Source organism: Mustelus asterias, chromosome 11 (genome assembly GCF_964213995.1).
Source record: "Mustelus asterias chromosome 11, sMusAst1.hap1.1, whole genome shotgun sequence".
Lineage (NCBI taxonomy): Eukaryota > Metazoa > Chordata > Chondrichthyes > Carcharhiniformes > Triakidae > Mustelus > Mustelus asterias.
Window position 1 is genome coordinate 89,449,719 of NC_135811.1, and position 12,458 is coordinate 89,462,176.

Below are 12,458 nucleotides of genomic sequence, written 5' to 3' on the forward strand. Positions count from 1 at the left end.
TTGACCCTTAATGTCAGGCGATTAGCAGAGTAAATACATGGGAATACGGGGATAGGGCCTGGGTGAGATTGTTGTTGGAGCAGGCTCGATGGGCTGAATGGTCTCCTTCTGCACTGGAGGGATTCTATGATTATTTAAGAACAGTTTTTCATGTTTCCATTCATAAAGCAGATCGCTACATATACATGTCATCTTCCGAAGGCTGATGTACATTCATATATCAAACTTTATTGCCACTTGACCTTTTCATGTTAGTTGGCTGCCCATAATCCATCAAGCAGGCTTGTTTGCAAGGGGCAACAAATTCTTCACCTTCACTTGGAAGTAGAAAACAGCTCAATTGGGTTCAAAGGTTTTTCTAATGGACAACATTCCCAAGATTTCAGGGCATTCTAGATTGTGCTCAAGTGTACAGTTCAAGATGGTTTCTATCTCCTCAGGCAAGGTCCCCTGGAGAAAATGCACTGAAGTGCCAAAAAGGCCAAGCCTCCTCATCTTATATTGCATGTCCATTTGTCCAGCCATCAAATAGAGATTTGCTTGCGGCACCATTATGTTGCTTTTCCACTAATTCGTTTTGTGCCTCCACATTTTGGTGTCCTTATCTGAGGAAGGATGTCCTTGCAACAGAGGGGTGCAGCGAAGATTTACCAGGCTGATTCCTGGGATGGCAGGTTTGTCATACGGGGAGCGACTAAATTGATTAGAATTATATTCACTGGATTTTAGAAGAGTGAGAGGTAATCTCATAGAAACATATAAAAATTTAACAGGATGGGTAGATTCAGAAAGAATTTTCCCGATGGTGGGGGAGTGTAGAACTAGGGGTCATAGTTTGAGGATACGGGGTAAACCTTTTAGGACTGAGGTGAGGAGAAATTTCTTCACCCAGAGAGTGGTGTATCTGTGGAATTCACTACCACAGAAAGCAGTTGAGGCCAAAACATTGTGTGATTTCAAGAAGAAATGAGATATAGCTCTTGGGGTTAAAGGCATCAGGGATATGTGGGGGAAGGCGAGATGGGAAATTGAATTTGATGATCAACGACGATTATAACGAATGGCAGAGCAGGCTTGAAAGTCCAATTGGCCTATTCCTGCTGCTATTTTTTATGGCCGGATTGTACAACCGCGCTTAGGCGAGGCTCGTAAAATCTTGCCTGAGGCCAACGGAAAATTCCGTTCTGTGAGCCTCGCCCTCCCCGATTCTGGGGCGGGTGAGGCTGTAAAATTCCGGCCTATGTTTCCATTAGGTTTTGTTTCAGTTATTTTTTTGATTGGCATTCCTTTATTCATCCAGTTTTGGCAAATGTTTAATATCCATTTAAACCTTTATAAGTGCTAAACCAACCACTCCCCTCCCCCTCTAAACACATACACCCATGTGCAACTTCCTGTCTTTAAGTGGACACATCCCTTTAAATTTGAGCTACAGAGCAGATTTTCCAAATCCAAACTTTAGGCAAGTTAGAATGTAAGGCTAAATTACATAGGGCAAATCACTTTTAAACTACTTTGTTGAGTTTTGCATGAAGTAGGAAAAGGCACATAAAACTGGACTGATTCTAAATGGAATGGAATGAGTTACAAGGAAATGTTAAGAGAAATTGCTGTTTGGCAGTCTCAAAATAAAGTAGAACATTCAACTATTAAATAAAATTGTGTTGTGTTACAGATAACTCAGGGAGTCCAAGTCCAAGAGGACATTTGATAGAGATGTTCAAAATCATTGCTGGACAAAGTAGATGGGGAGAAACTGTTCCTGCTTGTAAAATGATCAAGAATGAGAGGGCACAGATTTAAAGTGATTTTCAAAAGAAGCAAATGTGATATGGGAAAAAAACTTTTTCACATGAATGGTTCAGATCTGGAATGCATGCCCAGAAGTGTGTTGGAGCTAAGTTTAATCAAGCCTTTCAAGAGGTCGTTAAATGATTGTTTCTGCAATGTGCAGCAGTATGGGGTAAAGGCAGGGAAATGGCACTAAACCGATGGGCCAAATGGCCTCCTTTTTCTCTGTACCAATTCTGTGATTCTGTGAAGTTTAAAGTTTATTTATTACTGTCACGAGTTAGCTTACATTAACACTGCAATTAAATTACTGTGAAAATCCCCTAGTCGCCACACTCTGACGCTTGTTCGGGTAAACTGAGGGAGAATTTAGCATGGCCAATGTACCCAACCAGCACGTCTTTCAGACTGTGGGAGGAAACCGGAGCACCCGGAGGAAACCCACACAGACACGAGGAGAATGTGCAGGCTCCACACAGACAGTGACCCAAGCCGGGTCCCTGGCACTGTCAGGCAGCAGTGCTGACCACTGTGCCACTGTGCTGCCCCCTTTGCTGTAGAAACATGCATTTTTACATGGATTTTATAATATGGACCAAAGGATAGTGAGGCTTCAACTTTCTTTTCATCATACATCAGGAATCTCTCCCACTCTTACCATTTGCCCTTGGAAGAAATTGCCAGATAATAATTAACCTGCTTGGCCACATTATGAACCCACCTTCCTTGACCATGGAGTCCTGGGATGGTATGCATCCTGGCTCAGACGTGGGGATGCTACCCACTGTGCCATTAGACTTCTTCAGGTTCGAAGACATGGGTGAGGTAAATTCAGATCATTCTTAAATGTAAGCGGAATAGGACCAAAGACCATAAATGGAATTTAGTGAAAAGTGAATTTCAATTCAACCCAATTCAAATTTTATTTGGAACCAATGTCAGGAAATAAAATCTCTTCACTTATAAAGTGAGAAGCATTTGGAATAACGTAACATATTAGGACCAAAATCTCAAATTATACTGCCATTTTGCATTGATGTTCTGAAACCACTTCACGTGAATACCAAAGTGTGATTATACTGCAGTCTTAATGAAAAGAGGAATCGTTTCCAGTGAGCCAAATGTTCACTTCTCATCTATTTAAATTATATGTTCAGCCAAAATTTGAACCTCTTCTCCCGACCAAACAGATGCAGGAGTGACGATCGGACAGATGCATGGTCGATTGCCCGGTGAAATTCCAGTTGAGAAGATAATAAGTAATAACGTGCAGCATTTTAAGCAAATCGGCGACAGTGTTCATGTGCGGGAGAGGTGAGTGGAGCTCGAATTGTAGCGCTATTTCATTGCTGAAAACTGATAAGATACATTCTAGGTGTAAAGGCACATAACCAAAAAATCCGCGACAGAGGATAATAATTGGTGCCATCCTGCTAAGAGAAACACGGTTGGTAGTATGTTGCAGATGGCACGGGGAATGTTCTTAAGCATTGTTATTTTGGGAGATTGCAACGATACTTTCAATGGGGCTTGCTTACCGGGAAAGACAGTGCGGTTTGCTTATCAATGAAACACTTGCTTTCAGGGGGGGTTCAATCCCCCTCCCCTCTAACCCAAATTCCCTGATATCGGGGGACGGGGCGGGGGTGCGCCAGCCAGAATGACAAATAATGGGGAGGGGGATTCTGCAGGGTTGGCAGCATTGGGGGGGGGGGGAGTGCAATTGAATGAGACTGATGGGCGGAAATAAGTGAGGCAGGTTGCAAATATATTTAAACAAACGGAGCTGTATTTATTTTTTTTAAAAAGGAAAATGTGCCAAAATGGGGGGGGGGGGGGGGAATGAATGAAGCTGGCTGCATTGGGGAGGGAGCACCACATCAGAAAAATAGGCACATTTTTTGTTACAAATTCTATGGGGGAGGGGGAAATAAATGAAACTGACTGGAAATTTAATTGGGGGGTGTGCTCCACATCAAAAAATGTGCACATCTTTATTTTACAAATAGTGGATAGCTGGGGGGAATGAATGAAGCATTGGGGAGTATGCTCCACATCAAAAAAATGTGCACACATCTATTTTACAAATAGTGGATAGGTTTTGGGGGAGCGGGGGGAATGAATGAAGCTGGCTGCATCGGGGAGTGTGCTCTACATCAAAAAAAATGTGCACACATCTTTATTTTACAAATAGTGGATAGGTGGGAGAAATGGTTGTACTGAGGAGTGTGCTCCACATCAAATAAAATGTGCATGGCTTTAAAGGTGGGTTTTTCCTCAATATGATTTTTTAAAAAGAAATAAGGGTGTTGCATATCCGTTCTACCCATGCATCTCTCTCTCTCATTCATACATACAGTGCATCTGCTGCTCCTGACTGAGCCACATGCTCTCTTGTATTATTCATACTGCGCTGATCTGAAGGGGGCTATTTTTAGGCTGGAGCTGGGCCGGCGCGCGGTTGGCTGGCCCGGCGGGGTCACGTGGCGGGATGTTGTTGTGCGGCGGCGGCGATGGAAGATGGCGGAGTGTGGAGTTTGACAGGGAGCGAGCGAGCGCCAGCCAGCAAGTGAGTGAGTGAAGGGTGAATTAGAAACAGCACCGCCGGCACAGCGGCACACCCAAGGGCAGGAAAGGAGAGGGGGTGAGAAGAAACACCATGTTCTTCTGTGCGTGCTTTAAATATATATATATATTTTTATATCTTTTCAAAAAAAATCCTCAACGCACAATTGGGAGAGATGCTTCCATAATATGGCGCTGAAAGGGGCTAGGTACTTCTGGACGATGCTTCCCAGTCGTGCCCACTGAAATAGTCGCACAATAAATCGAAAGGGGGTTTGGAGTGTGTGTTGGGGACGGGGGAAGGGTTGGAGGTTTGTAAATCTTTTTTTTTCATTCTCCTCGAAAGTGGCCACTGGAGGGTAAATTTGGTTATATGTTGTGTCCTGTGTGTTTTAAATCTTTTCTTCTCCTCGAAAGTGGCCACTGGCGGGTAAACTTGGTTGTATGTTGTGTCCTGTGGGTTTTATTCTCCTCGAAAGTGTTGTTGGAAAGTGGATTTGGAGGGTAAATTTGGTTTATATTTTTATAAATATACATATAGCCAGATACATTACAAGGCAAAGTTTCCTGTGCAGCAATTTATAAAGCAGGGACAGTGTGTTTGTTTTTCTTTACCCCCTGATTTATTTTTGCAGTAAAGGCAACTATCACACAATACAGTTTGGGTTGAGCTGGTCACAGTAGACAGTTCATCCTGCCCCCACTATCTGCTGGAAATGTGAAGCAGGGCGACTGTGCAACAAGTAATTTATTACGGATTGAAATGTCCCAATCACCCCTGGGTTATTGATGTGCTACAGTGAAAGACTGCACAATGCTCTGCTCACTTGAAATAATAGTTTCTGATTAAATTATGCCACCAAAATGGGATGATTATACATTAGTGCATTAGGTTAAATATATTTGATGCCCGTGAGTATTATTGTACAAATATAGGATGAAACAAATCAACGTCTTTGTTATTCTAAGATGTAGTATTATCTTGAACCACATTACCAAATAATAGTTCCTGTTTTAAATGTACATACTCAAATACACAAATGGTACCTAGATGAGGAAATTCAGCGAAATTGAATTGTGGCAAATTTGCTCTTGCAGATTGCCAAGTGATTTAAAATGAAATAAAGTTTTATTTGTGTTGTACAGAAAAATAATGTGCCTTTTGTGATCATACTGTGCGATCAATTGATTATGGGGTCATGTGTGGTGTGGACACACTACACACGAGCAGAATGGATACTGTATTTTTGTGCTAAATATAGCATGTCACACTACCCAAGTTATAGTCCTCTGCTTTTCAGTTTAAAACCAAGACAATAGCGTGTTTTTGTAATAGAATAAAGGCCGTTATTACATGTTTACCAGTGAAAGGGTAGATCAAAAGCAAAATACTGCGGATGTTAGAAATCTGAAAGTTAAAATAGAATATGCTGTAAATCCGCAGGTCAGGCAACACCTTTTGAGAGCAAAACAGAGTTAATGTTTCAGGTTGATGAAAGGTAGATGTTAGGTTTTTGATGAAAGAATATTTGCATAATCATGCAGGCTCAATTTAGAACTTTAAGTTTACTGTTATTCTAATTGTTTATAGTGAAATAAAAACACAGCAGAAAAATAATTCAAGTAATTATTTTGTGGTTGGAAATCTGTCCAGACAGAATGTATCTATGTATTATGGATGAAAAATAATGCATTGTACTTGGGTGTTGTGTGACTTCATAAACTCAAATGTGGAAAGCAGGTAACAGTTAAGATTGGGTAAACCTGAGGGACCTTAATGTTATTAATAAGATGTGGTGTAGTTATTGTTAAAGGACACCTCCAACTTTGCGAAACTATCAAAGTTTACAACAATTTGTAAACAAATATAGGAAAGCATAGTTATTGAAAATAAGATCAAAGGTAGCGTTAATATTCAGAAGCCTTCTGATTCATTAATGAACTTTCCATTTGCTTTTCATTGCTGACCATGGGAAACTATACCATTGACATGGAAAGATTTTTTATTTATAAGGGAGAGACACTTAAACTGACACTTTGTACTGTGACTAATGCTAACAGAAGAATTTTTAGAGACATATCAGTCTCATTAGTGTGTATCTGTTTGTGAGATTTCTACTGAGGTGTGTGAAAGAGCTGTCAATGTATTTAAATATGCTAGCAGTAACAACATATTGTATGAGTCACATACACAGTAGAATACCTGTGACTTGATAAGTCTGTTTCTGTGCCACAGCAGCAGCCTGATTGTGTTTATATTTTATTCAAAGGAAGACTTGTTTAATATACCTAAAGCATAGGACATGGGGTACTTTACTGCCATTCTTGTTCTGGTTAAACAACTTGGTGACATTTTCATGGGAGTATTAAAATTCTGAATAGATTTGGAAACACAAATTTTTAAAATTTGCTATTAGGGTAACTCAAGGTATTATAAAAATGAATTATTTGCTCACAATTGGCTAATTATATGCACATTGTAGAAATGAACCACAACTCCCTTTAAAATACTTGTTTCCAAACCAAAACAATTTGTATATTACTTTATATAGGTGATCTGCACCTAAAGAAATATTAATTATTTCTCTTCAGAAGTACAAGCAAGTTGCTGTCTTACATTGAACTGCTGTTTCTTGTGCTGGATATGAAATGATGTGCCGTTGTTTTCCAGGGTTTCACCTTGAATCACTCAGCAAAATTGTAGTGCTAGTGGGAGGGACCACAGTTAAAGTGCTGAATGCAAGAGATTTTTTAAGCCTTAATGCCTGGGACATATGGAATATATATATAAAATTGATCCTGTGGGAAATTGAACTGCACTAGTTAGACCCCCAATGTGGGGGGAAAAAAAACAAAGCTATACTCTGGGTATGCTGCAGACTACTAGTCAACATAAGGAGGACAGTTTAGTTTAGGAAGAACTGGGAAAGGTATGTAAGGGCAGGAAGTGTAATGGGCAATTTCATTCAAGCAAATATAGAACACAAAGCTAAAATGTTTTTGAGTCATAGTTGGTAAATGTAATGCGTGGCTGCTTCATGACGGTATGTCAGGAAATCCAACAGAAGCGATGCCATCTTGACCTGATATTTGTAAATGACCCAGACAACATACAGTAAATGGCAAAAGCATTCTGACAAGTTGTGGTACCTTTATTTGGACATCAACGAGAGAATGATCAGATTCAGTATGAGCTGAGATTGAGAAATATCAAAGGCCAAGGATCAGGCTAAATTTAAAAAAAAGGAGCAATCCAAATAGCTTTGAGTTAAACAGCCTATTTGTAGAAGATAAATAGATTACTTTTAAAGGCATAACACTGAGCATGCAATGCAAAATACATATTTAAAACTAAACTCTCACTGAACAAATATGACTCTAAATGGATTAAGAAACAAATTAAAAATGGATACACGGCCTCTACAACAGTTGCATAGAAAACCAGAAATAATCTACTTTTTGAAAGTAGCTGGTCAGGAAAGCAAAGAGAGACCTAGAAAAAAAAAACATAGTAGTGTAGGCAAAGTATAATGGTGACAAGATAATTCTTTAAATTCTTCAGTGCATTTAGGGAAGAGATCAAGCCATAAAATGCAATAAAGAATGGCCATGAGATAGAATTATGAATACTTGAATATAAGAAAGACATGAGCAACCTGATTTCAAACAAAGATAATGTAGCCCAAATTTGTGACTTTGATACACGATAAAAGTTGCAGGCTGCAATGTCTCAAAATAATTTTCAAAAATGAATCGTATTTATCCAGTAGTGCTGAGAGAAAATAGGGGAAAGATTTGGGAGCCATTGATAATCATCAAGGAACTTGCTGGACACTGAGAAGGTGTTAATAAATTAGAAATGTCCTTGCATGATCTGCATATTCAAAAAGACCCACTATACATAGTAATATGTGACTTTCTTCCTTGCAAATAACGCTCGCTAATGATGCGAAACTCATGAGAGAGTATTGCATAAATTAACAATTCCAGTCAAGTACAACAAAGAGTGTCCTTTCACTTTTAGCTGCACAATGTTTCTAATGAACTCACTTGTCTTAGATGGTCAACTCTGGGGCGGGGCGGTTGCACAGTGCCACAGCTGCCTCAGCGCCAGGGACCTGTGTTTAATTCCGGCCTCGGGTGACTGTGTGGAGTTTGCATAACCTCCCCGTGTCTCGTGGGTTTTCTCCTGGGTGCTTCGGTTTCCTCCAAATATGTGCAGGTTAAGTTAATTGGCCATGATAAATTGCCCCTTAATGTCAGGGGGATTAGGAGGGTAAATATGGGAATAGGACCTGGGTGGGATTGTTGTTGGTGCAGGCTCGATGGGCCAAATGGCCACCTTCTGCACCGTAGACTCTGATTTTATTCCTCACCAAATGTGCTTGTGTTTCACCCTCGACTGGTCACTTACTTACAAAAACCATCTACTGAAAGCTTTTGAAAAGTTAAAAGCAGAAATAAACTAATCGCCAAATCTGATGATCTACTTGCAGAACAAACACCTCCATTTTGTGCTGATGTACTCTTGCCCTTCACGATTCAGTTATGAAATATTGCACCAACATCTGAGCTAGCTCACCACACACTGTGTGGGAACTCAGCTTAACTGTAATGTGCATCTTGTGTCCCATTTTCCTCCCATGGTTGCTGATCCTCTGCAACATAGCTCCTTCATGTTTTTGGCATTCAGATGCAGCAGCAGGACTGGTGAATGAACTTTGTAATTAATTAAATCAAAAGGACTAGAGGCAATATGAGAGAACTTTTTTTATACAGTGAGTTATTGTGATGTGCAAGGCATTATCTGAAAAGCCAGTGAAGGCAGATTCAGTTGTCATTTGGATAGGCACTCGAAGGGGAAAAAAATCATAGGTAAAGAATGTGCTGGTGGGGTGAATTTAATAGCTTTACCAAAGAGCAGTCACAGGTCCAATAGGCCAAAGGGTTGCCTCTTGTTGTCAGTTGGGCTAAAATTCTAATTATATAGAATATAAATCACAAAAACATATAAACTCTGTTTCTCTCTCCATAGATGCTGTCTGACCTGCTAAATATTTCCAGCGTTTTCTGTTTTTGTTACGGAAACAGGCCAATTGTCCCATCTGGCCCATATCATCTGAGCCTTATCCAATGCAATTTTACCTAAACTTATCAACATATCATTCAACATTCAAAAAGCCTATAGAAATGAAACAATATGATTCAAGAAAGGATAAGGTCATGATTAATTTGTACTAGCGAAGACCTGCAAAACATCTGTGGTCGACTTAGTACAGGTACAGTGTCTCAAGTCAGACAACGTTGGGACTGAGTCTGCCAGTTTTCAGATCTTGCCAGTTTTTGGGTTGGATGGTTTGGGGTGGGTTGGGTCAAGGATCAGAGCATGGGGAAAGGCAGGTGCACAAAACCAATTACTAGTTTGCATGTTACTGCAAAATCTTACTCATCTAACAATAAAAAATTATGCATTCACACATCACTGGTTTTTGGATAGCCAGATTTGAGACACTACACTTTTTTTAAATGCAGGATTCCTAGTTCCTGTAGCAGAGACAGAATCAAAGCTTCTCACTGGGAAAAGCTACATAAAGTCTGTGTGTAAAAACAGTCTTTGGAAAAAAATAGGAATTTTGTCTCGGGCCTGGCCTTGTGACTTGTTTATAGTCAAGAGTATGCTAGTCTAATTGAGAATAGTTTTATCCTGAGTTGAAAAGGCAGGTTTACATTTGATAGGCTCATTATGATTTGAGGAATAAATATTATGGCTGGAATTCTCTGGCTGTTCACACCAGCAGGGTTCTCTGGTCCAGTTGACGGTGCACCCCCTGCTGCATGTTTCCTGGTGGCATGATGTGGCTGCAGTGGGAATTCCCATTGACAGCGGTGGGACCAGAGGGATCCCGCCACCAGTGAATGGCGTACCACCTCCCACTGCTGAGAAAAACGCTGAAGGAAGGCCAGAGAATCTTGCCGTCTATTTCCTTGAAATCAGCCTGTTATAATTTCTGTGGTTATCAAGAAAGCAGCTTCCTTACCAACAGTCTGGTTTGTCCCTGCATAAATTTAAATTTCGTAGCAACATTATTGCTCCTTCCTTGAGTTTAAATTTGTGTGGTGGCTTGCCCATTGATAAGACTGGGTGGGAACTAGGGAGAGTATTGACTGTTTTCATGGTTTTAGTCTAGAATCAACACCGATGTATTGCTTTTTAGAAAAGCTGTCAGGTGAATTAACTTTTTCATTTGAATTCAGTGAATTGCTTTTAGCACAAAGAGTAGCTTTCAAGTAATAAGTTGCATCAAATAATTATCCCTGCAATTCTGCCACACTTGATCAATTCTGCAATCTCATCCACTCCTCCCATCCCTCCCGTCACTGAAACAATCTATCCAGCCAGGGTAACTTTGGCCCTCCCATGCTTTCTGGTGTTTTTATTCTCCACTATCCCACGTGCCATGATGTCCCCAGACACTGCCCCACCAAATAAACTCACCAACAGATGTGAAATCAAACCAGTTAATAAAAACAGTTTGGACAGAAAAAACTGAATTATTATGAAGTTCCTTGGTCAGGTCATTTTAAAAAATTCTTTCATGGGATGTGGATATTGCTGACTAGGGCAGCATTTGTCGATTGCCCAACCTTCATTGCCCTTGAGAAGATGTTGGTGAGCTGCTGCCTTGAACTGTTGCAGTACATACGATGCAGATACTCCCATAATACTGTTAGGGAGGAAGTGATCCAGTATTGCTTCCCTTTTGGTTACGTGGGAGGCTTTATGTGGTGATGAAAGTGCAGACAAGATTATGAGTGTGAACTTATTTGGTTCAATTTATTATTGTCACAAGTATTAGTATACAATGAAAAGTATTGTTTCTTGTGTGCCATACAATCAAAGTGTACCGTTCATAGAGAAGGAAAGGGGAGGGTGCAGAATGTAGTGTTACAGTCATAGCTAGGGTGTAGAGAAAGATCAACTTAATATGAGGTAGGTCCATTCAAAAGTCTGATGGCAGCAGGGAAGAAGCTGTTCTTGAGTTGGTTGGTACGTGATCTCAGACTTCTGTATCTTTTTCCTGATGGAAGAAGGTGGAAGAGAGTATGTCTGGAGTGCGTGGGGGTCCTTGATTATGCTGGCTGCTTTTCTGAGGCAGCAGGAAGTGTAGACAGAGTCAGTGGATGGGAGGCTGATTTGTGTGATGGACTGGGCTTCGTTCACAACCCTTTGTAGTTTCTTGCGATCTTGGACAGAGCAGGAGCCATACCAAGCTGTGATACAACCAGAAAAGATGCTTTCTATGGTGCATCTGTAAAAGTTGGTGAGAGTTGTAGTGGACATGCCGAATGTTGGTGGGCTTTCATGACTACAGCGTCGGTGTGGAGGGACTAGGACAGGTTGTTGGTGATCAGGACACCTAGAAATATGAAGCTCTTGAAGGCATTGAAAGGAAACATTTGAGAAGTGATCTTGTAGAGAGGGATGTAAGATAGTGTGGTCAAAAGCGAATCTGGAAAATTATGGAAGGGCAGGACAAGGAAAATCATAGAATCCCTACAGTGCAGAAGGAGGCCATGCAGCCCATTCAAACCTGCACCGACAACAATCCCACCCTGGTCCTATCCCCGTTACCCCACATATTTACCCTGCAAATCTCTCTGACACTAAATTATACAAGGAGCATCATAGGTTGAGTGGCAATTTAGCATGGCCAATCAACCTAATTACTTAAATGGTTGTAAATTGAGAGAGGTGGCTACTCATCGAGACCTTGGAGTCCTCATTCATCAGTCGCTGAAAGTAAGCAGGTACAGCAAGCAGTAAAGAAGGCAAATGGTATGTTGGCCTTCATAGCGAGAGGATTTGAGTATAGGGATAGGGATGTTTTGCTGCAATTGTATAGAGTGTTAGTGAGGCCACACCTGGAGTATTGTGTGCAGTTTTGGTGTCCTTATCTGAGGAAGGATGTCCTTGTTATAGAGGGAGTACGGCTGATTCCTGGGATGGCAGGTCTGTCATATGAGGAGAGACTAAATCAGTTAAGATTATATTCACTGGAGTTTAGAAGAGTGAGAGGGGATCTCATAGAAACTTGTAGAAT

The 12,458-nt window shown here is 40.7% G+C and overlaps 1 protein-coding gene across 8 annotated transcripts in view; it reads left to right on the forward strand.

The window, feature by feature from the left end:
- The first annotated feature begins 4,290 nt into the window (after positions 1-4,290).
- The window catches only part of hdac5 (histone deacetylase 5), a 300,915-nt gene continuing 292,747 nt past the window's right edge, over positions 4,291-12,458 (forward strand). For 3 of the 8 annotated variants that reach the window (XM_078223921.1, XM_078223914.1, XM_078223917.1), the window contains exon 1: positions 4,297-4,360. The gene's annotated coding sequence lies outside the window, so the exon portion shown is untranslated. Of the gene's footprint in view, positions 4,365-12,458 lie in introns of all 8 variants that reach the window. The other 5 variants (XM_078223915.1, XM_078223918.1, XM_078223922.1 and 2 more) reach the window with 4 other exon arrangements.